Source organism: Catharus ustulatus, chromosome Z, assembly GCF_009819885.2.
Source record: "Catharus ustulatus isolate bCatUst1 chromosome Z, bCatUst1.pri.v2, whole genome shotgun sequence".
Taxonomy (NCBI): domain Eukaryota; kingdom Metazoa; phylum Chordata; class Aves; order Passeriformes; family Turdidae; genus Catharus; species Catharus ustulatus.
In genome coordinates, this window is record NC_046262.2 from 16,509,969 (window position 1) to 16,525,379 (window position 15,411).

Genomic DNA, 15,411 nt, shown 5'->3' on the forward strand with positions numbered 1-15,411 from the left:
AAATTTACATTAAGAGCTATGCTGTACTGGCATCCAGGTAGCAAATTCTGCTTACAACAAAGTAAATGGCATTGCCTGTACTGCAAGTTTTCTATTATATATAATGGCACACTTATCCACATGAGGGCACCAGCTGACATCTTATTCTCAGACCAGTGAAATCTGTTTCTGAAATGAACATGTTTATCAATGTTCATTCCATCTTTACAGAGATAAAATAAAGATTAAGTTGTTAAGTGTTATAACTCTCCAATTTTGGGGTTTTTTTTCAATTCTTAGGACAATTCAATTCTTATTTTCACTTTCCCTAAACTCTACATGCAACAGAAATATTGAAATATAATTCCATCACATAGACATGTGAGGATGATAAGTTTTTAAAAATATAAAATCAAATAAAATCAAATTATTTTTAAATTTGGCAGTATGATAGAATCTAAGGGAACATTCATTAAAAATTATAAACCTTATTGTTTCTTAGCTTTGGAAACTGAACAAATATTCCTTTTAGCTTCATTCTTATTAAACCCACGACAATATGCAGTCAACACCCATTCCAGGCAAACATACAATCAGGTTATTTTTAATATTTTAGTTTTATATATAATTCAAGTTATATAATCTTTAAAATAATGCAAAGAGTAATTGATACTGTACTCTGGGTTAGGCTGAGGATCCTAGACCAAGCTTGTCCACTTCCTTACCCTACTGAATATTAAGAACATTGACCAATGTACAGTACAGGAACAATCTCATTTCCTCTCCCATCTCCTAAAGTGTTAGGCAATCAAAACTGCAAAGGCTTGAGGCTTTCCTCAGGGACGAACAGACTGCATGCTGTGAGGAGGAGGTATCAGTCTGTTACCTACTTAGGGAAGGGTACCCAAGCAGACTGCAGGGTTATTTGACAGAGATGGGTGCACACAACATGAAGACATGTAAAGATTATGTTTCTTTGAGACCAATTTAACAGATTTTTGAAGGAAAGAAAAGCTTTCCTTTTCTTTTGAAGTCAGGGTCTTCAAAAATCCTTCAGAGTACATTCATAAAGAGTTTTAGCCTAGTGAGGCTAATATTTTTAGACTCTAAGCAGTAGAAATCCACAGACTTTTCCAAAGAATGATTTTGAAGAAATTACCTTTTCTTGGTTTCCCCTGGCCAAGCCTGTTTCTCCATTGACTGTTGGCATGAACTAGAGAAATCAGGGTTTTAGGGCTGATCTTCGTCTTGGAGAATATAGTCACCTCATGACAGAGAAACAAAATACCATTTTTTAGATATTAGAGTTATCATGGTAGAACAGAGTTCTCTGAGTGGAGTGGAGAAAGCCTAAAAAAACCTTCTGCTCAGCAGAAAGCCCACAGGGCTGGAAAAATCAGAAAAGATGTTAAATTGTCCTTAGTCTTTATTGAAGCACAAATACAGACACAAGCATGTTTTGAGGCATGAGAAGAAACCTGAGCATTGGAACACATACTGAAAAATTGAGAAAACATTAATCTACTGAAAATTCTGATGCAAAATGTTGACTTAAGAAAGGAAAAAAAATTAGCCAGTAAGTGTTTCAAATGTTAAAATATAAGGGGTTCTTCTTGATCCGTAAAATATTTGATCACCTATCTAGAAGTCTGGATTAGCTGAATATATATTCATCATCTGAAAAGCCTCATGCCTTGGAAAGAGCAGATTTCTAAGAATCTGGAAAACTTTTGGCATAAGTCAGACCTCAATTTAGCTCAATGTGGCTGATAATACAGGAGAAAAAAAATTCTATGTCCTTAGAGAAGATGACAAATCTAATAATGCATAAGAGAGGACCTGAGATTTCAGCATGCACCCTGAATCCCTGCCAACAGGAATAAGGCAGAAAATATATCTTTGTTGCTGAGTAAAACACTGAGATGGTCAGTAGCCTAAGCACTATGGAGTGTTCATACCTGAGGGGAATTGTAAAGCTGATAACATTCTGTGTTCCAAGGTTTTTGCCATATGTGATTCACAGGCTCTTGCATCTAAGAAGTACAAGCAATTTAGAGAAACTTTCAAAGCCATTGCAGGAATGACAATAACTAAGAAAAAGACGGAAAACGAAAGACTGTAAACTGAAGCTGTAGCACAGAGCAGTAGCAGCTCTACCCAGAGTAGCAGTGATTTCTGTGGGAAGCTGCTGAGCAGGGATCTGTTAGAAAGGATGGGAGTAGTGTGTTCTACTTTCAACTGTCCAGTAGGGTTAATTTGTTGCCTAGGATTTTCTTATAGTTGCTGAAGAGATAGAGACATCTTCAGATAGTGATTCAGGTCTTTTATACCAACTTAACTTTGATACTTAATAAGATATCTGCTATCTAGAGGCAACTGTACAGTTTCACTGGCTGTAGAAGTATCATCTGGGACTAGATTAAACACAAAACTTTTAGACAGCCAAAGTTAAGTGAAATAGTCCCACAGATTTATAAGTGATGGTGCACATTTATTACTTGTGACTGAGTAATGGTGTCTTCTGTATAGAATCATAGACTCATTAAGACCATTGAGTCCAACTGTTAACTTAATAGTGACATTTCCACCACTGAAACCATGTCCTCAAGTGCTGTGTCTAGACATTTGATGGCTGACCTGATCTCCTTCTGTAACAACGAAACCCACTTGTGGATGAGGGAAAGGCTGTAGAGGTTAATGAAGCAGGACCTGCCTGCGCCATGGCTTGTAATTCTATATAAGAAACTCAAAATTGTTAGCCTGTCATATATTTGGTATGCAGAGACCCAGGTGCTAAAAGTAACACACAAATAATGACAACAGTGTGGCACAGGAGAAAGCAGTGATGTAGACAGGATTCCAGATGCATGTAGGCTTTGAAGGCACAGGCATCCTTGTACTGGGAAGTGGCAACTCTGGAAAAAGTTTAAGAGTAATGATAGGAATAATGTGTGGTGTTTTCGTTGACTCCTGTCTCTTGCTAATAAGTATTCAATGACAGCATAGATCTTTCTGTACACTTAAGAGCTTCTCTTCCTTGGCTCATTGATATCCAAACTGAATACAACTGTGCTAACAACATGAAGGTTCTGTGATACAGGACCTAAAGTTTCCTAAAAGGCTCCTGATTTTCCAGTGACATAAACATTTCCAGTTGAAATAATGATTAATATTAAAATTAATGGAAAAAAACCCAAATTCAACAACATGTTTATTGAAAGAGTAATGATTAGCAAAAGCTCTAACATGTTTTCCATGGGTTAACTCAGATTGTTTACCGGATATCTCTACCATGGAGACCAGGTAGGGGTATGATTGGTAAAGATACCGGAGTGAACTGCCATTACAGCAACTTGTAGCAAGCTGTCTGATAAAGCAAACATTTGCTAGTGTAAATTATATTTAAGCATCCAAGTAGAATTAGGATGCTCTGCTACTTTTATCTATTTCTTTTTCTTCCCTCCCCTCCCTCAGTTAGGGAAATGTCCCACTTTTTTCCCCAGCACAGTGTCAAGGCAGACTTTTGGCCTCTACTTCCTCAATCTGGACTTCTCCTGGACTCCTCAAATTTATACTTTTTATTAATATTTAAGCAGTTGTATTTAATAAATATACACACTGACATGGACCTGCAACCTATTTTCCCAGGCGGTAGCAGGACCTGAACGTAATTTTTTCTGTCTGGTGTTTGCTTTGAAAGACCTTTGGCAGCAGCCCTTTTCCCCCCACCTTTGCAATGAATGTAGATCGGCTGCAGAATGTTTCAAGAGTGTGCCAGAAGTGCTACCTGTAGCAGCTTGAGAGAAGCTTACTCTGTACTCATGTACAGCAGCTTTATAGGGCTCTGGGAACTGCAAAACCTGCTATTTTATAGAGACCTGATGACCCTCAGTCAATTTTGAAGGGCTAGTATCAATGGCAAGTAAATATCAATTAAATTAAAAGAATGTCTCTCTGCCTTTCCAAGAGTAGAACTACTACCGAATTTCAGCTTTTTCCTGGCTGGCCAGAATTTACAGCTAATCTTAATAATAATTTTGTCACTTCCTCTCATACCTATACATCTAAACAGCTGAAAATCTGAAGTATACTATGTCTACTTATTGTATGCAGCATGGTATTTGTATTCACACATCTTTGTGTGCTTTCTGCAATGAGGACAATTAATGTCTCTTGAAGAATTTGCACTTAAAAATGCTTTCAAAATTCAGCATACCCTGAAAGTATTGCAGATAACCAGGTAGCGATTACCCCTTTGTTTGATAATGCACAGATACACTTCATTCAATGTGATGCTAATGATTACTGGTCTTGTGTTCAGAGACTAACAAAAGAAAGTTATTTGTTGCCTGAATAGATACTCTCTAACACAGTAGGTATACACATAGCACTCTCTAACACATAGTAGATACACATGTAGAATATTTAATTTCTGTGAGTAATTCTGGTAAGTGTGGCCAGCTTCAGGATCAAATGTAACTGCTGAAAGATTTCTAGCCTCAGCCAAAAAAAACTCTGCAGAGAAAGTGCATCAGTTCACCGTGCAGCTGCATGAACATGGATGCTAGCTCAGGAGAGAAGGTATGGGTAGGAACTAGCAGTTGGAAAGTGAAATCATTTATTTCATAAGCATATGCCAAAATAAACTCCTCATGGGTCTGCTAACTAAGAGCCACCAATATAACAATCATATGTAAGCAGAAACTCAGTACTGATAAAGTCTTTTGTTAGTCATCCATAAATTTAAGACTAGATAACTGAACCCAGATTTAAAAAGAATTCCAGATGTCTGATGCCAGCAAGTGATCGTTCTCTCAAAATTAAATTCAAAGAAAAAACAGGTCAGAAACTTGCGCATGAAGACAGGCATGCTGTTGTCAAAGAAGTGAAGGTTTAAATTAATGAAGTTGAGTGTCTTTCATTTTGCTGTCCGTGCACATCATCAGCTGCCCTATACAGCTGGAATCAGGGTGCTAGTAGCTCCAAAACACAGGCCATGATTTTATGCAGACCTAGGAGTTGTTCCTGAAAAGTAAAATGGGGACCTATATTTTGAGAATAAATATAGTCTCTGTGATTAGTTTGTCAAATTAGCTACACCAGAAGAAAAAAAAAATAATTTGAAGTTACAATGAAAAATTGCTAGAATATTAAACAAGCTCCTAGCATTACACCAGGGCCTATGGATTACCCAACTAATCTGGAATAATGCTTTCTCTGTAAAAGTAAACTCTCCAAAGTAGAAAATGATAAGGAATTTCCTCTGGGCTCAGTACTCAGATCTCAGACCTGGGAAATAAATGTGATTTGTAACAAACTTAATAGGAGCTCAAATACTACACAACCTCTTCTAGTGACTGGACGGTAATCATCTTTTTCCTCAGTGCTTCTGTTACTACATCTTGAGGATGCTTTTCAGGACTTACGGAAAAATGTCTCTTTTTAGACAGCACCTCCTAAACTCTCATTTCATTTACACACAGCACTGGCATTAGATTAATAAAAAAACCTGCTCATGTGCAGTTGTAGCCTCTCTTATTAAGAGTGAATAATGCATGCAGTTATCCACTAATAAAATGAAATGGTTAGTGGAAGCCTGTATCTTACAAACCTATATTTTTTACTTTTGATCATTCTTTTGGATTCAAATAGAGATAGAATGGAGATGTTTGATATTTCTTTTTCAAAAAGTTGTTACTCAGTTTAATGATGCTTCTTCTTTACAGCAAGATGAGTAGGAGCTGTTGGTGAAAATACTTGTGTTTATAATCCAGAATGTGACAAGTAATATAGTGTACATAAGCAGCAGGGGCTATTGAATCATGTCTACTGTGTTGTCTGTTTTTCACTGTGCTGATATGTGGCAATCCTGGCTTGTAGACTGTCTTGCCATGTCAGAGATTGTGAAACTGAAAGTAAGAGGGCAAGAATTATATTCAAGTTATTTCTGATCAGTCTCAATATTATTTATACCTTCTGTACCTGTTTGAGCCTGTTACAATTCCCTTTAACACAACACAACAAAGAAAATTTAATACTTTATGCAAAGTACAGCACCACTTCAGCTGCACATGAAAACTGTGAAAAATTTTCACCTTGGTATTACCTTTGTATGTTGCTGAACGAGAAAGATTTGTCTTCTGTCTCTTCCAAAAATTGATTGTTTTGTTTTGTTTTGTTGTCCTTTCGTGTGGATAGTGCAAATTATAGCATACTGGTTTTGGCAGCTATGAAGGAAAATTAGTGTCCCTACAATCAAAGGCCAGCATTTGAAAGAACTGTATATAGATGAGCCATACATTACCATCACATAAATGAGACACAGCAACACTGTCAAGAAGTGCTGGGAAGGAAAAGTAGGATATCTTTCTTTCAAAGACTTTACATTACCACTGTTTCTACATTTTCATCTTGGAACTTCTTCAGTTCTGGCTTAACCACTGTCAAAGATGTTCTATTGTTAAAGTCAGACTACAGGTGTTTCAGGGATTTTGCTGCAGTTTAGTAAATGAAGAGGGAGGTGTCACAGCTTTAGTTATAAGCATATATAGGGGGAAAATAGTGTAAATTATCCATTACACATTGTATGTCATTCTCTAGGAGCTAAAGTACGGTAACGACCTTTAAAACTATGGTATTTCCCAGAGTAAGAATTTTCACAATGGTACCCCAAGAAGAAAATTTAAATATCATCCAGTAAAATGATGCAACTAAGTATCCTTTACAAAATGAGTTTAATTTTACAGTCATGCAGACCAAAGCAGCCTAGATTAGCATAATCTTAAAGCTTAGAAACATGTAGAGATGGAAAGAGGGCACAACAGCAAAAAATCCTAATAAAACCTGTTAACGTTCATAGAGGGTGTGATATTAATGGACACTACATATATATATATATATAAATAATTTTTTTTTCTTTTTAATAGGAGAAACATAACACCACTCTGTTTCTAGATGAGAAATATCGATAGATATTCACTGATGTATGCTTGTCATGGATGTCTCCCAGAACTGGTGCATCTTGGTCATTTCTGCTGACCAGAGGTTATACCACACCCCCAAAACTCTCCTGCTTCCTTCTTGGGAGTGTGTGCAAACCTGGCCTCAGCAGGTGAGCCTGTGTGCTCTGTCCTCCCCCAGGCCAAACCCAGCCAGAGCTGATTTTCAGGACAGCTGCGAGGTTTGGCTTTCTTGTGGATACATTCTTCTCCCTCAGGCTTGTTGACTTGTCCCTCAACTTGAGGTAATTAAACAATAGTGTCACTGTTATGTATCTCAAGTTCTGTTGGACAACTTAATTCACAGTCCAAAGTTCCAGTCAGGTCAAGATTGGGTGGGCCTCATGGTCACAGCTTCTTTATACAGTTTTGCTGTAATGAGCAAAACAGAACCCTTGTGAGGCTTTGGACACAGTGCCACATGACGCCCCGAGCCCCACAGTGCAGAGGCCTGGCTTTGGAGGGTAGGCCATGCAGGGCACGAGGAGCTGGCCAGATGGATGCAGCGAGGGGTTTTGGTCAGTAGCTTCATGTCCAGGTGGAGGCCAGGGATGATGGATATCCCTCAGGGCTTTGCCTTGGCCCAACAGCTCTTTAATGGTTTTGCCTATGACAGAGAGTGGACGGACCTTCCCCTCAGCACAGGGTTTTCAGGGGACAAGCAACTGAGCAGGGCAGGGGCTGAGGAGTAGAACTTGGGGGTGCAAATGGAGGTGGGCTGCATGGAAAGGAGCAATGAGGAGAAGTCAAGAGAGGTGAGCATGGCCCTCTAGTCCATGAGACCCTATCTGGAACACTACATCTGTGTCTGGGGACACAAGCATAAGAAGGATGTTGACTTGCTAGAATGATTTCAGAGTAGATCGACAGAGCTCCGCAAAGAGCTGGAGCACCTCTGCTATAATGACAGCAGGGCAGAGAATATGTTCCAACTCAATTAGGGAGAGATGACTCTGCCTGGGCTAAGGCACAAATGAGACCATGTGATGACAACATGCAGATTTTATTTAAGATGGATTGTATTTAACAAGAAATGTGAAGTAAACAGATAGAAAGAAATAGGAAAGAAGTCTCAGAGAGAGAGAGAAAGAGAACAGAAGACAGTCAGATGGAACTAGAGGATCTTTAAGTCTCTTTCCAATCCAAAACATTCTGTGATTCTAGAATATGTGTGCATGTGTATTTTAGCTTGATATTATTGTTATTATTATTACTGTTATGATTATTATTATCATCACCAATATAACATAATTGTCAATATAATACTAGCAACAATAATTATTATAGTTGTTATTATTTACAGTAATTTCACGACTATAAGGTGCACTGGATTATAAGGCGCGCCTCCCGGAGTTGGCAAATTTCGCAACTTTGTACATTATATAAGGTGCACCGGACTATAAGGCACACTTTTTTTTTGCAGCAAGGAACTGCACCGTGCGCAACAAAGTAACAAGTTACTGGCAGGTGCTCAATTTGGAAACATTTGTCACAGATTGGCGTAGCCTTTAAATGCAGCCCCAGGGGCCCTCCCCGTGCTGCGGGCCCCAGCACTCCAGCCGGCCCCCAGCACCGGCTGGCACAGCTCGCGGCTCCCGGCTCCCACCGTGCGGCCATGCCACGTTGTGGCTTCCCCACGGCCGGTGGCTGCGCCGCATCCCCCCGGCCGGCAGCCGCATGACTTCCCCACAGCCAGCGGCTGTGCCAGGTCCCGGCTTCCCCTGCCCGGCGGCAGCAGCTCCCGCGGTTCCCAGCTTGGCTAGCAGCTCGCATTTCCAGGTTGGCGAATTTCTGAACTTTGTCCATATATAAGGTGCATCCGGATTATAAGGCACACTTCCGTGTTTGGACCAAAATTTTAGTCAAAAGGGTGCACCTTATAGTCATGAAATTACTGTACTATTACTATTTCTTCATCTTATTTTTCTCATTATTTTTCTTCTTTTACTTATTATTATTTTTACTACTATTTCTTCTTTTCCATCATCTTATTCTTCTTATTCCAACTCTTCTTCTTCTTCTTCTTCTTCTTATTATTATTATTATTGTTATGTTGTACTAGTAGTAGTAGTGGTAGTGCTGCTAATTCTTAATCTTCTCCATTTTATGGTTATTATTCCTATTCTCATTCTTTCTATTTTTGTATTTTTTTGGCATGGAGTTTTTTGGTGCTTTGTTATGTGGGTTTTCTTGTTTTTTACTACTTCGATTTCTTAAACCCAATTTTTATTTGTTTTGAATGAACTGTATGTGTTGCAATCCTGTAGTGCACTGTCATGTGTTGGGAACAATACCTCCTGTCTGGTCCCATTCCTTATGGATCAGGTAATCCTTTCAGGAAGAGAGGAAATGGCCTTTCCTCCAGTGCAGGTTCCACCAGGGAAAGTTCAGATTAAACATCAGAAACAATATTTCCCTGACAGAGTTGTCAGACTTTGGAAGAAGTTGGTCAGGGAGGTTGTGGGGTCACTATCTTTGAAAATGTTCAAGAATTGTCCAGATGTGGTAACTCGGGGATGTGGTTTTGGGGTGATGATGTGGTGCCAGGATGACGGGGGAACTTGATGACTTTCAAGGTCTCTTCCCACTTTAGTGATTCTCTGTGTTTCACAGCTGAGCCACGTGCCACCATATGTCCCCCAGGAGTGCTGGTTTGGTGCTGAGTCTTTGGGACAAACACTTGGGATGCTTCAAAGGAGCAAGGCTTTGCTGAGGCTGCAGGGACATGCTGAGGCAGAGGCAGCTGTGTGGCTCCCTTAGGATGGTGGGCAGGCTGCAGGCCAGCTGGCATGTACGAGGCCTGCTGGCACCAGCAGCCGGCCCTAATCCTCAGGCAGTGGCACCAGGCAGGGGCAGGGGAACAGGCTGAACAGCACCTGTCTGATACGGGAGGGACGTTTCTTGTGGGGAGTTGGCTGCCGCCTGAAGACCTGGGCTCCCAGCTGGGGAGCTGAGCACCTGGGGCAGTTGCGCAGGGCAGGGTCTACCTCTGGCACCTGCTTCTTGAAGGCAGGAGAAACTGCATGTCCTCTGGAGGCTTGGGCTTTTACATAGGGAGGCACTTGGGGGTATGGCTCAAATGCTGAGCTCTCAACCCAAGCCTCCTGAGGCACAGGCACTGGGAGCCCATCCTCTGCAAAGCGTGCCGGTCTTTGCTCTCGATCTTCTTCTTCAAACAGCTCAAGGACACTCAGATTGTCCAATACATCCACCTCCTGCAGCAAGGGCTTGATCCTGGTGCTGTGGATACTCACATGTTCCCAGCTGTCCTGCATGAGCTCTTTGTCACTGTCCTTTTCCCAGCTGGACTGCAGGGAAGGTCTGTTAACATTCCTTTTGGACACCTTCTGACCAATGGAACCTTCCACTTTGGAAAGTTCTTGGCCTATGAGCTCTTCCCAATCAGACAGTTCTTGGTAGCTACTGACTTCGTTGGACAGGTCTTGCTCACTGTATTCTTCCCAGGTACACAGTTTATGGGAGCTACCAACTTCTTGGGAAAACCCTTTCTCTGTACATTTTTCCCAGTCAGAAAATTCTGGGTAGTTCCTGGATTCTTTTGGGGACAGCTCTTGCTCCATGCAGTCTTCCCCTTGGGTCAATTCCTGGTAGCTACCAACTTCTCCTGGGGACAGTTCTTGCTCTGCACAGGCTTCCTCTGGGGATGATTCCTGGTAGCTACCAACTTCTCCTGGGGACAGCTCTTTCTCCATGCAGACTTCCCCTGGGGACAATTCTTGGTAGCTATCAGCTTCTCCTGGGGATAGCTCTTTCTCCATGCAGGCTTCTCCCTGGGGCAATTCTTGGTACCTATCAGCTTCTCTTGGGGTCAGCTCTTGCTCTGTGCAGGTTTCCCCTTGGGGCACTTGTTGGTATTTGTTCATTTCTTGTTGGGAGAGCTCTGGATCTTCCTTTTCATCACATTGGCAAAGTTTGAGCTCCCCATCCAAGGTGCCCTCCTCGCTCTCCTGTTCTGACAGGACTGACCTCCTGCCTGCCTCCTCTTGCTGCTCACTCAGAAACTGCCCTCCCAGCAGGCGGGGTGAGGGGCTGGGTGGGCAGCAGGGGCTGGGTGGAACAGAGATTGGTCTCTCTTCCCTTTCTGCTGGAGCTGCTGCTTCCACTTCTGCAACCATGCTTTGCTCCAGGTCCCTCTGTTCCTCTGGCTGCTGGCCAAATGCTTGGACTTCAAGTGCAGCCTTCCCCAACACCTCAGAGCTGATGTGCCCTGCTAGGTCCAGCAGACCCTGGCTGCAGCCTGGGGGACTGCATGGGGCAGGGACTTGGCTCTCTGTCCCTGACAATGGCATCTCATCACCGAGGACAGGAGACTCTGGTGCTTTTTCCTCCTCAGGAGCCAGAGGCTCAAGACGCTTCTCCTCAGCAGTTCCATCCAGGGCAGCAACATCTGCTGGCTCAGCCTCCATGGGACTTCCCAGGGCAGGAGAGGTGCTGGGCAGCTCACAGGCTACCTCTCCTGTCACCTTAGTGCCTATGCTGCTGGAAGAGCTGGGCCTCTGCTGGGCACGAGTCTGGGCATCCTCATTGTTCTCAGTGTGCAAGGGTTTGTCCTGGGTCTTGTAACTGACTTCTTCTCGCCATTGAGACAGCCCCTGACTGCTCACACTTTCTTCCTGTTGGGACAACTTTTGGTCACTCTTGTTTTTTTCCCATTGGAGCAGCTCTTTGACCTTGTAGCCTTTTCCTTGGGATAATTCTTTGTCACTGTTGTCTGCTATTTGGGACAATTCTGGGTCTCTCTTGTCCACTTCCAATTGGTATATGTCTGGATGGCCTTGCACATCTTTCAAAAGAGACAGATCCTGGTATCTCTCCTCTTCCCACTGGGACAGCTCTCGGTATGTTGGATCTTCTTCCCACTGGGACAACTCTTGGTATCTGTCATCATGCCACGGGTACAGCTCCTGGACTGTCATGTTTTCTTCCCAGTGGTACAGCTCTTGTGTTCCATCTCCCTGCTGGACTCTCACATCTACCTCCCACTGCATTATCACTCCTTCTTGCCATTGGTAAAACTCTTGGACTCTCACTTCTTCCCACAGGCAAAGCTCTCGTTCTCTAATATTTCCCCATTGGGAAAGTTCTTGATGCACACTGTCTTTCCACTCTGAAAGGACTGAGCTGCCCTCTGCTCCCAGCCGCAGCCTGCTGAGGGGCTGGTTTTCCTGACAGCTGCACAAGGGTCTGGGGGACTGGGAGTTGCGCTTTACCTTGCCCTCTTCCATCTTGGACACCCTCTAATGCAGAGGAATCCTGGGAGCTGCTTTCTCCCAAGATGGCAGCTCTCATGGGACTGGTCACTATGGGACTGGTCACCACCCCTGAAGTACCTTCCTTGCAGGGCATGGCTCTGCCATGTCACAGGGGCCTCTGGGCACCACAATGTCCCACATCACCCAGGGCCATGACACAACACATCTGTGTCACAAAGGGCCACACACGGCACCCTTCAACAGCCAAAATTGCTGGAACTGTGGGTTTCTAGCCCTCTCATAACTTTATGATCCAGCTATTATCTGAAATGCCTGTGCTGGAATTAAGGTGCAAATGAGACCATGTGCCAAAGTGAATAGTATGGGTTTTATCTAACACTAAATGACAGAGAGGAAGAGAAAGAGAGAGAGAGACAGAGAGAGAGAAAGAAAGAAAGAGAGAAAGAGAGAAAGAGAGAGAGAAAAAAAAGTGAAAGAAAGAAAGAAAGAAAAAGAAAGAAAGAAAGAAAAAGAAAGAAAGAAAGAAAGAAAGAAAGAAAGAAAGAAAGAAAGAAAGAAAGAAAGAAAGAAAGAAAGAAAGAAAGAAAGAAAGAAAGAAAGAAAGAAAGAAAGAAAGAAAGAAAGAAAGAAAGAAAGAAAGAAAGAGGTGGGGGCAAGAAAGAGAGTGATAGAGTAGTAAATATGACCACTCTGTTGATCCCAATGGTATCCCATTGATGTCTCCATGAGGGCTTTTTGGTGGTGAGGGTTCCCAGGAAACATCAAGCTCAGCGGATTGATATACACTTGGGCTGGGTGGGAAGGCCCAGGTACCTCCCCTGGGGAGAGGGACAAGTTTGACACAGCCTCTTGTAGATCTCTCTGAATCTGTTGAATCACTTCACATCATGCACTAGTGCTCTGCTGCAAGGCCTGAGCAATGAGTCTCGGGAGAGCTTTGTGGGTCTTTGATGGATTATGACACCTCCTCATGTGCGCCTTATGTGCATGTCCCATGGATGTGGAGATTTTACAACTGAGGCAGTTTGTGTAAAGGAGGATGGGTCACTGCTGTGCTGGGAATTCAGTACACATCCCCAGAACAGGGCATGACTATGGAACTCCTCAGCTTTATTTCACTGTGCAATCCCAGGCAGCTAAAATACCTCTGATGGGACAGACAAATTTGCAGACTGTGTGACAGAAAATTGTTAAATATCGACAATATGCAATTATACATGTTACAAACTTCACATCTATTCTATGTTCCATACCTTTCCTAAAGGAAAATTTGCAGCTGGGTAATTCTCCTATGACTAGCCTTTGGCTCTTGGCGTTTAGCAACAGTATTGGCCATTACATCAGTGTTACATTTAGTCATGGGGAAAGTAGTTGCTGTAAACAGTCTCTCAAAACAGGGATCAAGGACAGAATTGATTTAAACTGACCCTGAAAATGAAGTGGACTCATTGCAGGGCTCTGCAGCCAGGGCCCATTAAAGTAATCGGGTGTTTTTTTCTTTGATGTTTTGGAGACGCTGAAATTTTGTCAGCATTGAAAGAGAATGAACTGCCAGGAGTGTATTTGAAGATGTCAATGACATCTCTTTCAATGTTATCCTTATTCCACTGAGTAAAGATAGAAAAGTATAGGTTACTCTGACAGATTTATGAAAAGTAAACAAATATCTTAGTAACTCCATTATCTGTTCTATTGATTTTCCTTTTTCCCTGTTGTCTCCAAGGTTCCCAGCTATAACAATTTCTGAGGGGCCTATTCTTCCAAGAACAATTTTCTTAAGGCGTAAATGAAAGAACAATATATCTGTAAAATGAATTTGTAAAGTTTCCAGAGAGAAAATACTTTTTTTATCACTTTCAGGAAGTGTTTTTTGTAATGCAAACATTCAACCTCTTAATAAGTTTAAGATAATAGGATACCTGCTGTTACTCTGAGAATTACCCCTTCAAGATGCTAAGGAAAATATTTTCCAAGTGGGATCAGGCAGCAACTAGAACAAGTTGCCCAAAAGGGATGTGGGACCTCCATTCAGTTCATCTGAGAAAGGCACTAACCAGCCTGAGCTGATGTTGCAGGTAGTCCTGCTCTGAGCACGTTCTTGGAGCATGTCCCATGCTCCATTCTTCTATTATTTTGAGGACTTACAAAGAAAGTGCTAATTTCTTCCACTCTTGGGTTTCACTTGACATCAGATCTCTGTTCTCAGGGACATTTATTGTCTACTCAGACTTGGCCTTTATTAATCAGTAAAATAAAATAACTGTCTGAGAAAGAGAAAATGAGGATTTTTACAAAATAAGTGTGATTTTAAAAGTGGGGCACTTTTTTTTTTTACCTTATGTAAGCACTGAATAACGTTGCTTATGAATAATAGAAAATTAATTTCTTTCTACAAAAACTACTTTAATAACAGCTTAACATTAGTTTCTCTAGAGGGGTTAGCTCTGTTCTACATATTCTTGAGAACAGAAGCTGGCCGTTGTCTCCTAATACATTGGATGGCAAAACACTTCTGTGTGCTCACTGTTGTGATTGCAGTTTCACATGGTCGGAGGTATCAGAAATTTAAAATCATCCCTGATACAAAATAATACCCAAAGAAATTAATGTTTTTTCTTTAGCTGAGGCATGGTCTGGATTTTTCTTTCTGTTCAGGTAGTGGGTTTGGACCACAAAATACTGATCCACAGATAGAACCAACCCGACCTGTCAGACTCTTCCCTCAGATTTTTTCTCAACCCATTAGGTTGTAAACTGCTAAACTGCAGAAAATGTCATTATTTGTATGTGCTCCTTGGAGAGTAGGAGACCTGGTTCCATTATGTGACTGATTTTTGTGGGTTTCTTTCAGACCTCTCAACATTTGTTTCTTGCTGACTGAGTCTCTAGGGACGTAAAAAACAAAGACCGGCACGTTTTTCTGCCTTTAGCACTGAACAGCACTGTGGTTTCTCTGGTTACCGTATGTCCCAAAAAGCACATGTGGGGTGCCAGATGATGCAATGACATGTGCCATGCTACTGGCTGAATGGAAGTGTCACACAGGATTCAACTGCGCCACTTTCTTGCCTGCAGGTCTGCATTGTCATTCTTCCTTAGTTTTATGCATTCAGAGTTAGTTTGTGGGGCACAACTGAATGCAGTAATCTAATTCTCTTAGTCTGAGGGACTGAAATTAGGATCATATTTGCACTAGGCTG